Genomic DNA, 11,111 nt, shown 5'->3' on the forward strand with positions numbered 1-11,111 from the left:
GGATCCAGTATTTAGTTGGGGGTGAATAAGGGGGAAAAGGCACAGTAATAACTGGAGAAAAATGCAACAGAATGGAAACCTTGTTTTAAGCCAGAAGAAAGAGACACTTGAATATATTTACATACTAAAATATAAAGTTTGTTTTGTTTAACATCACCACTAGAGATGATAGGTTATTGGATGTCAGACATTTGGTTAATTCCTGATTATATTCTATTCAGCTTTTTTTTCCATTAGTAGCAAGGGATAATTTTTTTGCATGCACTTTCCCACATACCACGACTTTTGATATACCTGTCTTGGGACATTGGTTGCAACGGAAAACACCAAACAAACACAGAATGGGTGCGGCAAGGGGGTTCGGATCCAAGACCCAATCACTTTAGATTAGCACTCTACCAACTGGGCTAGATCCCGCCCCCTTCGGGTACATACAAGCACCAAACGACAATCAATCGTGAAATGGAAAACAAAATTAATATTTGAATGTCGTAAGCACCCGTTGGTGTAAACATCATCCGTTATTTTTGTTAACACTTACTTTTTTACATATGTACGTGTGTTAACAATTTCAAGAAATCAAGACTGTCTGCTCTTAGGTGATGACAGGTCACCAATGCCATACATCCAATGAAGAAACAGCACGATCGAAATCAATTACACTGTGACGTATAGTTAACCTGACAAACATTTGTCTGTGACGCGTAAGGAAGCTACAAGTGCAAACGATTGTAAATAACTTTTAGCCAAAAAAGATGTTAAAATTTGCTTAAAACCTGGTTTTGGAGGATATGTAAGATATAGAATAATATATTCGTGTCCGTTAGATATCATTTATCTCACAACTCGTTGTTTAAAAACGTATCAAACTCGCTTTCGCTCGTTAGATATATTTTAAAACAACTCGTTGTGAGATAAATGGTATCTAACGGCTACTCGTGTATTATTCTATATATCTACACTATACACTACATTTAATACACTTATTACGTATTGTTTGTTTGTTTGTTTTTGTAATTTAACATATGGTGATGGCGACGCTTGATGTAAAACGTGAGAGACGAATGTATGAATGAACGAATGAATGAATGAATGTTTAACGACACCCCAGCACGAAAAATACATCGGCTATTGGGTGTCAAACTATGGTAATGCAAACAAATAAGGTGATGATCAACATCAATATAAAAATTCAAGATTTAAATAAAAACAGTGTAAATACAAGTATCACAGATAGATACTGACTTTTACTAAAAATTTAAATTTGTGGATTTTGTCAAACGATATGTCAAAATTACCAAATGTTTGACATCCAGTAGCCGATAATGAATAAATCAATGTGCTCTATTGGTGTCATTAAACAAAACAAACGTTAACGTTTTATGTCACTCACATCGTTTGACGTTAAAATACAAAATGGTTTCTTCTTTCTTTTTTATTTGTAAATAAAAAGAAGGTATATAATAAATAGGAAAAGAAGCACCACCAGACTGCTTTGCGGTATCTAGGTATATATAGATGCGCAAAATAAACTCCATTTCATTTATTATAATCTGTATATATGTTCTGGGTGTTTGTTTTTGGAAATTTCCTCTAAAATGTTCTAAAATGTTATTAATATGTGTATCCGGGCCTCTTTTAATAGGTTAGGTTTTTTTTAAACTTAGTAGTTATTTACTGTTTCAGCACATAATGATGACGTAATATTTTAAAGGGACATACCCTAGTTTTTAAACACTAATGCATATTTTTTACTATTAAAGCTGTTTTTGAAAACTGAAATCAAACATTACTTATATTGTATTGCTTAGATTATCCATGTTCGTACAACCGAAGTGTTTCTGGTCATCCCAGCGTTTCTAAAACAACAAAATGCAGTTTATCATATTTTTAAAAACGCACGTGCGTCTGAGAAGTAATGGTTATGGAGTCGCGTTTTATCTATTTTTAAGAATATTTCAACGTCACAGACTCTTGTTTTACTCTGTTGTATCCAACTTTGTTACAGGTTTGTAAATTAACCAAACTTAAGCGTCCATTTTTACGGGTTGAAACTAGAGTCTTGGTCAAAAATATACCTTAGTGTTAAAAACTAGGGTCTGTCCCTTTAATATTTTAAATTAATTTAAAAGTTTAAACAAATCGCGATATATTTATTTTAACAAGTTTTCATCAGATTTATCATTCTGTTCATATTCTTACCTTCTTTTCTTCTTCATTCACTAATTATTAAATTATTCATTCAAAACAGTCACGCCCTCGCACCATACAATACCACAACCCGTAGGTATGTCATTATTTATCTTTAGGTTCGTGGCATCAAACTTGGTCTGCATGTCTGGTTCCATTTTTATTTTAGGGGACCGTCAAAATAGTCGTGCAAATTATTAAAACCTTTACAATAACGATAATAAACCTACGTTCATTAGAAAGTACACCCACTAATTGTATAGATCACTAACCAAATAAATAAATAAAGAAAGAAATGTTTTATTTAACGACGCACTCAACACATTTTATTTACGGTTATATGGCGTCAGACATATGGCTAAGGACCACACAGATATTGAGCGACGAAACCCGCTGCCGCCACTTCATGAGCTACTCTTTTCGATTAGCAGCAAGGGATCTTTTATATGCACCATCCCATAGGTAGGGTAGTACATACCACGGCCTTTGATATATCAGTCATGGTGCACTGGCTGGAACGAGAAATAGCCCAATGGGCCTACCTACGGGGATCGATCTCAGACCGACCGCGTATCGAGCGAACGTTTTACCACTTGGCTACGTCCCGTCCCAATTAACGAAATAAAGCCATATCACCATTGGTCCAACCCCCTTTCTGTCCTGGAAAGGAGGAATGGAAGTCCAGGCTGCTGGACTGTGTCCCAAGCACAACGTGCTTGAACCTTAACTGGGCACTGGTTGGACCGAGAAAAAACCTCAATCAGTTGAATGGATCCACGGAGGTTGTTCGATTAATTGGATATAGGCACGTCAAATACGTCAAATCAAGTAAGCAACGTAAGAAAGTAAGCAAGTAAGTAAGTAATAAGTAATAAGTAAGTAAGTAAGTATGTGAGTAATTAATTCAGTAATCCAGTTGTGGTGCACCAGATATGACTATATGCATAGTACACACTGAGGATTTGTGTGTTTGTGTGTGTGTGTGTGTGTGTGTGTGTGTGTGTTAGGATGGGGGTGGGGTGGGGGTGGGGTGGGGTTGGAATCATCCTACATTCACCGATCGTCCTTTTGACAAGCGTTTAACCACTGCATTACATCTCATCACGAAAGAATTCTTTGCAGTGGCTGCAGAATCTTAACAATAACAATATCGGCAGTTACTATCAGCGATAAAGATTTCCTGAGTCGTTGCGTTGTGGGCAAAGATTGGAAATTCGAGACGTCTATCGGCAAAGAGGTCATCGAACATTTTGCTACTCTAAAACATTTTGCCTGATATCCTATATTCTCCAGAGAGATCGGGATAATGCTAAAATGGACCAGATGTCTGCGCTGATGTATAGTCGTGGCATTCTTTAGTCGCCATATCTCGCCTTTTCGCTGATTTATACATCTTTGCGTTTTGTCCACATAATTTAAACCACAGCGCTGCTTAACTAATTGAAAAACGGGGTCATCTCTACCGCTCATTTTAGCCGAGTAGCACGGAACGCAGCCGGAGAATTGTTTTGTTAAAAGTTTTAGGATTTGGAAAAATACAGCAATTGCGATAACAATTATGCAAATTCCATGTAATAATGGTTGAATGGAAGACTGTGTTTATAATCTGGCACCAAATGGTCATCGTAATTTCTCATTTTTAATTTACAAATGACAACATAAATCGCGTCCGTTTTTAAAACGAGGCATTCACATGGGACTAGCAATGTCAATAGACAAGGCTCATAGATTTCAGACTAAGAGATGACGGCCAAACAGAGCTGGTCGCAATTTCCGAGAACAGAGTTTCACACTTGGCGATGCGGAGCCCCAAAGCTAAAATTGGTACAATAATCCTATATTCCAGTTGATTCAATTTCGATGATAATCTAGAAGAAATGGTTTTCAAATCGCATTGTCTTGTTCCAACACACGCAGATTGGCGGTCAAAAATGTCTCCCTCGGGAGCAGTTAATACGAAAATACGGCTATTAAGTGACGTCTAGCTTCGACATCTCGGGATTACGTTAGTCTGCTTGGAACTGGCAAATTTGGTCACGTGGTGCCTATAAACATGCCGAAAGATCATGGGTTCTTCGAGGCAGAAAAGTGGACGTTGTATTGTTCGGGAAATAGCGTGCGTGTTATTGGTGACGTCATCAAACCTGACAGTCTGTGAAATAGACAACATGGCGACTATATAATCGGGTTAATAAGGACACTTTAAAAAAAAAAAAAGGGGGAAAAAAAGGGAAAAAAAGAATATTATAAATATACAGTAACTGTTGTTAGCTGGTGACAAATGAGATATTAATACTGTTTTATTGACTGTTTGTAAATATAATGTGATCAATTTTGTATGTATTTATATGTTTGTTTTAAATATAACTTTCAAGTGTTTGATTTGCGGGATCTAGCCCAGTCGATAGAGCTCTCGCTTGAGGTGTTTGCATCATAGGATCGAATCACGACAGTGGACCAATTCTCTGGTTCCCCCACTCCATCCAGTGCACAACGAATGGTATATTAAAGGCCATGGTATACGAGCGTATACTCTCCAAGGCCGTAGCTAGCAGTGGGACTGGAAAAACAATCCGAAAAGCATTATAGAAACTTAAGAAAATTCTCTTCTTAACTGTTTAAGGAGTTTTACACTATTAACTACTCAGTTGCCCTCCCCCCCCCCCAAACAAAAACATCCGACAATCATTATAGAAACTTAAGAAAATTCTCTTCTTAACTGTTTAAGGAGTTTTACACTATTAACTACTCAGTTGCCCCCCCCCCCCCCACCCCCACCCCCACCCCCAAAAAAAAAATCCTAGCTACGGCCTTGCTCTCATGTCTACGGGAAGTACATATAAAAGACTCCTTGCTGCTAATGGAAAAAAAAAATGTAAAGGGTTTCCCTCTAAGATTATGAGTAAAAATAATACCAAATGTTTCGCATTCAATAGCCGATGATTAATAGATCAATATTCCCAAGTGTTCTCAAGTCTTTTTAGTGTTGTCAAATTTATCAGTGTATCTTTCGAAGCAGAAGTGTTACGTGCTGTGAAAAGAAAACAACACTTATTCCATATACCTCTAAAATCTGACCAAAAAAATCTGGTATACACTGGGAGTTCAAAAATAGGATTATTTCGTTTCGTGTTGATTTTCCTACTTATGTCTAATTAAGACTAAGGTCGCTGTTGGGTTCTATGAGAATATCACCAATCAAATCCCATAGACGACACTATTAGATGGTTAGATCTGGTATACACAGCCTTTCAATCAACCCCTCGCTCTTAAAGTGAATCAAAAGAAAGTGAGAGAGAGAGAGAGAGAGAGAGAGAGAGAGAGAGAGAGAGAGAGAGAGAGAGAGAGGAGAGAGAGAGAGAGAGAGAGAGAGAGAGAGACAGAGAGAGAGAGAGAGAGAGAGAGAGAGAGAGAGAGAGAGAGAGGAGAGAGAGGAGAGGGGGGGAGAGAGAGGAGAGAGAGAGGAGAGAGGAGAGAGAGAGAGAGAGAGAGAGAGAGAGAGAGGAGGGAGAGAGAGAGAGAGAGAGAGAGAGAGAGAGGGAGAGGGAGAGAGAGGGAGGGAGAGAGAGAGAGAGAGAGAGAGAGAGAGAGAGAGAGAGAGAGAGAGAGAGAGAGAGAGAGAGAGAGAGAGAGAGAGAGAGAGGAGAGAGAGTAGAGAGAGAGAGAGAGGAAGAGAGATAAGAGAGGGAGAGCCTGCGATATTGCGAGAGGGTAATTAGGAGAGAGAGTGGGGATAAATGGAGGGGGTGAGGGTGAGAGAGAGAGATGGGAGAGTGATATAGAAAAAAGAAAGAAAGAAAGAAAACGAGGGACGGATAGGTATATAGAGGGAGGGACAGAGACAGAAGAAGAAGAAGAAGAAGAAGAAGAAGAAGAAGAAGAAGAAGAAGAAGAAGGAAAGAAGGTAAGATTTAGATACAGATATGCAAATATGCAGCGAGTGAGAGAGTGAGGGAAAGAGAAATGGGGAGAGGTGGGAGGGGATTTGAGATTACGAGGGAGAAGGAGAGAGACTGCTGAATAGGAAATTCACTGCCATCACTTCTACACCAGGACAAACCGTACACCAGACAAACCCTCCCTCCCTCTGTGACCCCGACTACACCTCGCTTCGCCTGTTTGTGTGAACACAGATGTGTAATTCGCCATCCGTGCACGCACACCGTTGAACTTTAGTAGGAGTCGCACTTTACGCCGACAGTGTCACACTGTTTTATTAAGGAAGATCTTCTTTCATTTCACACAAAATGACATGCAGAATTGGGTGTCGTGTAGAATCTACTTTAGAATCCATTTAGTACAGTATAAAAACCGAGAGCCTAACACGCTGTTTTAGCACCCATAAAAAAGAACGAATTTGTTTCAGTTTTTTGTTTTCAAATTCAAATGGACAAAAGCTATAAAACACCATTTTTTTTGTTATGTTGTTTGTTTAGCGTGAACGACGGGCCCATTTTCGACGGTTTGCACGCTGTTTTACAGTTTAGCACCAACGCGTTATTACAGTTTTTCATTGTACCGCGATAGTAATGTCAGGGTGTGTATTTCTCTTGTTAATTTCATATCCTGACTCTGAAATAGATTTTCAACAGGATGAAATATGACGCAAATTCATCCATTCTTTGAGTGATATTCTGCTATAATTTACGGCAAATATTAGTACAATAGCATTAGTTTTGCTAACAAGATATGCGTGGGCTGAAGTTAAAAGTTAAAAAAAATTCTTTAACAAAACTACTAGAGCATATTAACTACTTAACTATTTGGTAATGCTGAGGTTAAAGTTAGTTTTGTTTAACGACACCACTAGAGCACATTGATCTATTAATCATCGGCTACTGGATGTCAAAACATTTGCTCATTTTGACACAGATATAGATATGCATTATTCCGCTAGTAACAAGGGATCATTTATATGCAGCATCAGAGAAACACGATAGCACATACCACAGCCTTTGATATACCAGTCGTGGTGCACTGGCTGGAGCGAGAAATAGCCCAATGTATTTAGGAGGTAGTCTTTGAGAAAACTTGCTATATTTTTGCATTAGCAACAAGGGATCTTTTAATGTGTTGTTCCTCATAGACAGAACAGTACATACCACGGACTTTGATACACCTGTCGTGGGGCACTGGTTCAGACGGGAAGAAACTAGGAAGGTCCGCCGAGGAGTTTTGATCCTACGACCCATGCACCGACTGACCTGCTTCTAACTATCGTTTATATTTGTTTTGTTGTACTTCGACATTGATTGCTTTTGCTTGTACCTGCATTGTATTTATTTCTTTGTTTGTTTTAGGGAGAGGGATGTTTTGTTTATTGAGATTGTATTTTTGTGCTTTTTGTTTTGCGATATCCTGGAATGAGAATTGTAAGAGAAAAACAATTTAAAAAAAAAAAAAAAAAAAAAAAAAAAAAATAATAATTAATTAATTAAAAAACAAATAAATAAATACGTGAAAAAAAAAAAATAATAAAAAAAATAAAAAAAAATAAAGACATTAATAATATTTAAAAATAACCCCAAAACCCAACAGAATAAAAGAAAAAAAAGAAAACAACAACAACAAAACAAAGGAAGAAAACAACAACCCCAAAACATATAAGCGTACGAGACTGGGGTAGTGAGGGGTGCAAACGATGGAGATATTCGGGCAAAATCAGCTGGCCTTAAATAATGTCGCCATGTATTTGCTGAATCATTCTAACCACCATATTAGTTGTAATCCAGGTAAATATATGTAGTGATTCGTTTTCAACCCTATATAGCTGTTTGGTAGTAATGCTAATATGAATAAATATTATTAATCAGATTCGGGCATTTTCATTTAATTCGGGCGAAAATCAACCTCCAACCTCTTCCCCTCCCCCTACAAAATGGGAGCCCGTACGTCTATGCAAAGATATACTCACGATAATAAATGACCTTCCGGGATTACAATGCAAGGGAGAGCCACTTGTACTAAGGTATACATGTATAATGACCAGGGTAATCCTCATGCACGAATGGTGGTGTTTATAATTACTAAAATACGATAGCCAAGCTACTAGTAAAAACTTTAATTCAGTGTATTTGTTATTTTACAGTTGGAATTAATTTAATTCAATTCATGTATTCATTCATTCATTCATTCATTCATTCATTCATTCATTAATTCGTTCATTCGTGTATTCATTCATGCATGTCCTAATTAATTAATTAATTCACTTACCCACCCATCCATCCATCCATCCATCCATCCATCCATCATACATTCATTCATTCATTCATTCATTCATTCATTCATTCATTCATTCATTCATCTATTCATCCATCCATCCATCCATTAATTCATTCATTCATTCATTCATTCATTCATTCGTTCATCCATCCATCCATCCATCCATCCATCCATCCATCCATCCATCCATCCATCCATCCATTCATTCATTCATTCATTCATTCATTCATTCATCCATCCATCCATCCATCATTCATTCATCCATCCATTCATTCATTCATTCATTCATTCATTCATTCATTCATCCGTCCATCTATCCATTCATTCATCCATCCATTTATTCATTTATTCATCCATCCATTCATTTATTCATCCATCTATCCATCCATCCATCCATTCATTCATCCATCCATCCATCCATCCATCCATCCATTCATCCATTCATTCATTCATTCATTCATTCATTCATTCATTCATTCATTCATCCATCCATCCATCCATCCATTCATTCATTTATTCATGCACATATTCGTTTATTTATTCGTGTACTCATTCATTCATTAATTCGTTATTTATTTATTTATTATTTATTTATTTTTACATATCTATTTATTTAATTTATTGTTAGGTCGTTAGAGCGCTCGCCTGATCGGTCCTGTTCTGTCGACACAGACAGAGAGACAAATTCTTTATTTACGTCTCACCGTGTGTACAGATTAAAATAAAAACAACAGTTCAAAAGTAATAATACTACAATACTACAATAATACAGCAGTAACAGTACACTCGTTTGAAGTTATGAGAGACTTTAAAACTATTAGAAGATTAACAGCAATGTTTAAAAAGTATTGTATTTACAAGAGGTAAACTCAAAACCTTAAACTATGTATATGTCAAGTTATAAAAAAAAAAAAAAAAAAAATCTTTGGCGAAGGCAGGAAGGGCATGTTTTATTTAACGACGCACTCAACACATTTTGTTTACGGATATATGGCGTCGGACATACGGTTAAGGACCACGCAGATATTGTGAGAGGAAACCCGCTGTCGCCACTTTTTTGATTAGCGATTAGCAGCAAGGGATACTTTATATGTAACCATCCCACAGACAAGATAACACATACCACGGCGTTTGATATACCAGTTGTGGTGCACTGGCTGGAGCGAGAAATAGCCCAATGGACCCACCGAAGGGGATTGATCCCAGACCGACCGCGCATCAAGCGAGCGCTTTACCACTGGGCTACGTTCCGACCCAAAATCTTTGACGACGTAATACAGTAAGATGGCAACTTTTCTCTGATTGGGTTTTCTCCCGTTCAAACCAGGGCTCTACGACTAGTATATCAAATAACGCGGTATGTGTTTCTTCTTCTTTTCTTCTTCTCTTTCTCTTATTCTCTTTCTCCTTCATCTTCTTCTTCTTTTCCTTTTCGTGTTTTTTTTCTTCTTCTTCTCCTTCTTTTTCTCCTTCTCATCCTTCATCTTCTCCTTCTTTTTCTCCTCCTCCTCCTTCTTCTTCTCCTTATTTTTCTCCTCCTCATCCGTCTTCTTCTTCCTCCTCTTCTTCTTCTTCTTCCTCTTATTTTCTTTCTCCTTCATCATCTTCTTCTTTTCGTCTTCGTTTTTTTCCTTCTTCTTCTCCTTCTTTTCTCCTCCTCATCCTTCTTCTTCTCTTTCTCATTCTTCCTCTTCTTCTTCTTCCTCTTCTTCCTCTTATTCTCTTTCTCCTTCATCATCTGCTTCTTTTTGTCTTCGTTTTGTTTTCTCCTCCTCCTCCTTCTTCTCTTTCTCATTCTTCCTCTTCTTCTTCTTCTTTTTCTCCTTCTTCCTCTCCTTCTTATTCTTCTTCCTCTTCTCCTTCTTCCTCTTCTTCTCCTTCTTCTTCTTCTTCTCCTTCTCCTTCTCCTTCTTCCTCCTCTTATTCTTCTTTTTCTCCTCCTTCTTCTCCATACCATTATTATTATTCATATCAAGGATGGCCTATTTGGTATAAATAATATAATGTACGTGTTTGTTTTCTTTACCTTTTTCCGTCTCTAATTCCCAGCTCCGTCAACCCTTGCCTGTAACAAAACACCCGTCACCTGAGGCTAGTCTCGTAATATATTTAATAAATTTTGTCCGTGTAATCAAAAAGGCTCAATTACACCACAAATGAAAAACAAAATCCAGCTTTATATCTAACGTTCTGCACCTGCGCCAATAAAACAGAAACTTGTCTAATTGCCTCCCTTTATCTGACGCCAGCTGTGGAGTCGCTTTTCAAGGTGGATCTGCATTTTCGTAATTTCCTCCTTGTTGGGGCCGCATCATCAGTGCTAATGAATTAAGTGGCTGGTAAACTCGACTGATTTATGCGTGGTATCTAATGGCTGCATAAATCGTGGCCGCATATACAAAGAGTAACGCACCTCACTATTCAAGTTAACTTTAATTTCAGATCTGTTATCTCCGCCATTAGAAAGGAAATTGCTATTTGCGAATACAAACATGGGTTAACCGCGGGTTAAGTAAGAATAGATGTGGTTAGAAATACACAAAAGAGTTGTACCAGCGATTCTTGACAGGGAATGAAAATGAGGTGGTGGAAGAATGGAAATTGATCTGGTTGTATAAACCAAATAAACTTTCATAGGTGACAACGTTAACGTGTGTGTGTGTGTGTGTGTGTGTGTGTGTGTGTGTGTGTGTGTGTGT

This window comes from Gigantopelta aegis, chromosome 11, assembly GCF_016097555.1.
Source record: "Gigantopelta aegis isolate Gae_Host chromosome 11, Gae_host_genome, whole genome shotgun sequence".
Taxonomy (NCBI): domain Eukaryota; kingdom Metazoa; phylum Mollusca; class Gastropoda; order Neomphalida; family Peltospiridae; genus Gigantopelta; species Gigantopelta aegis.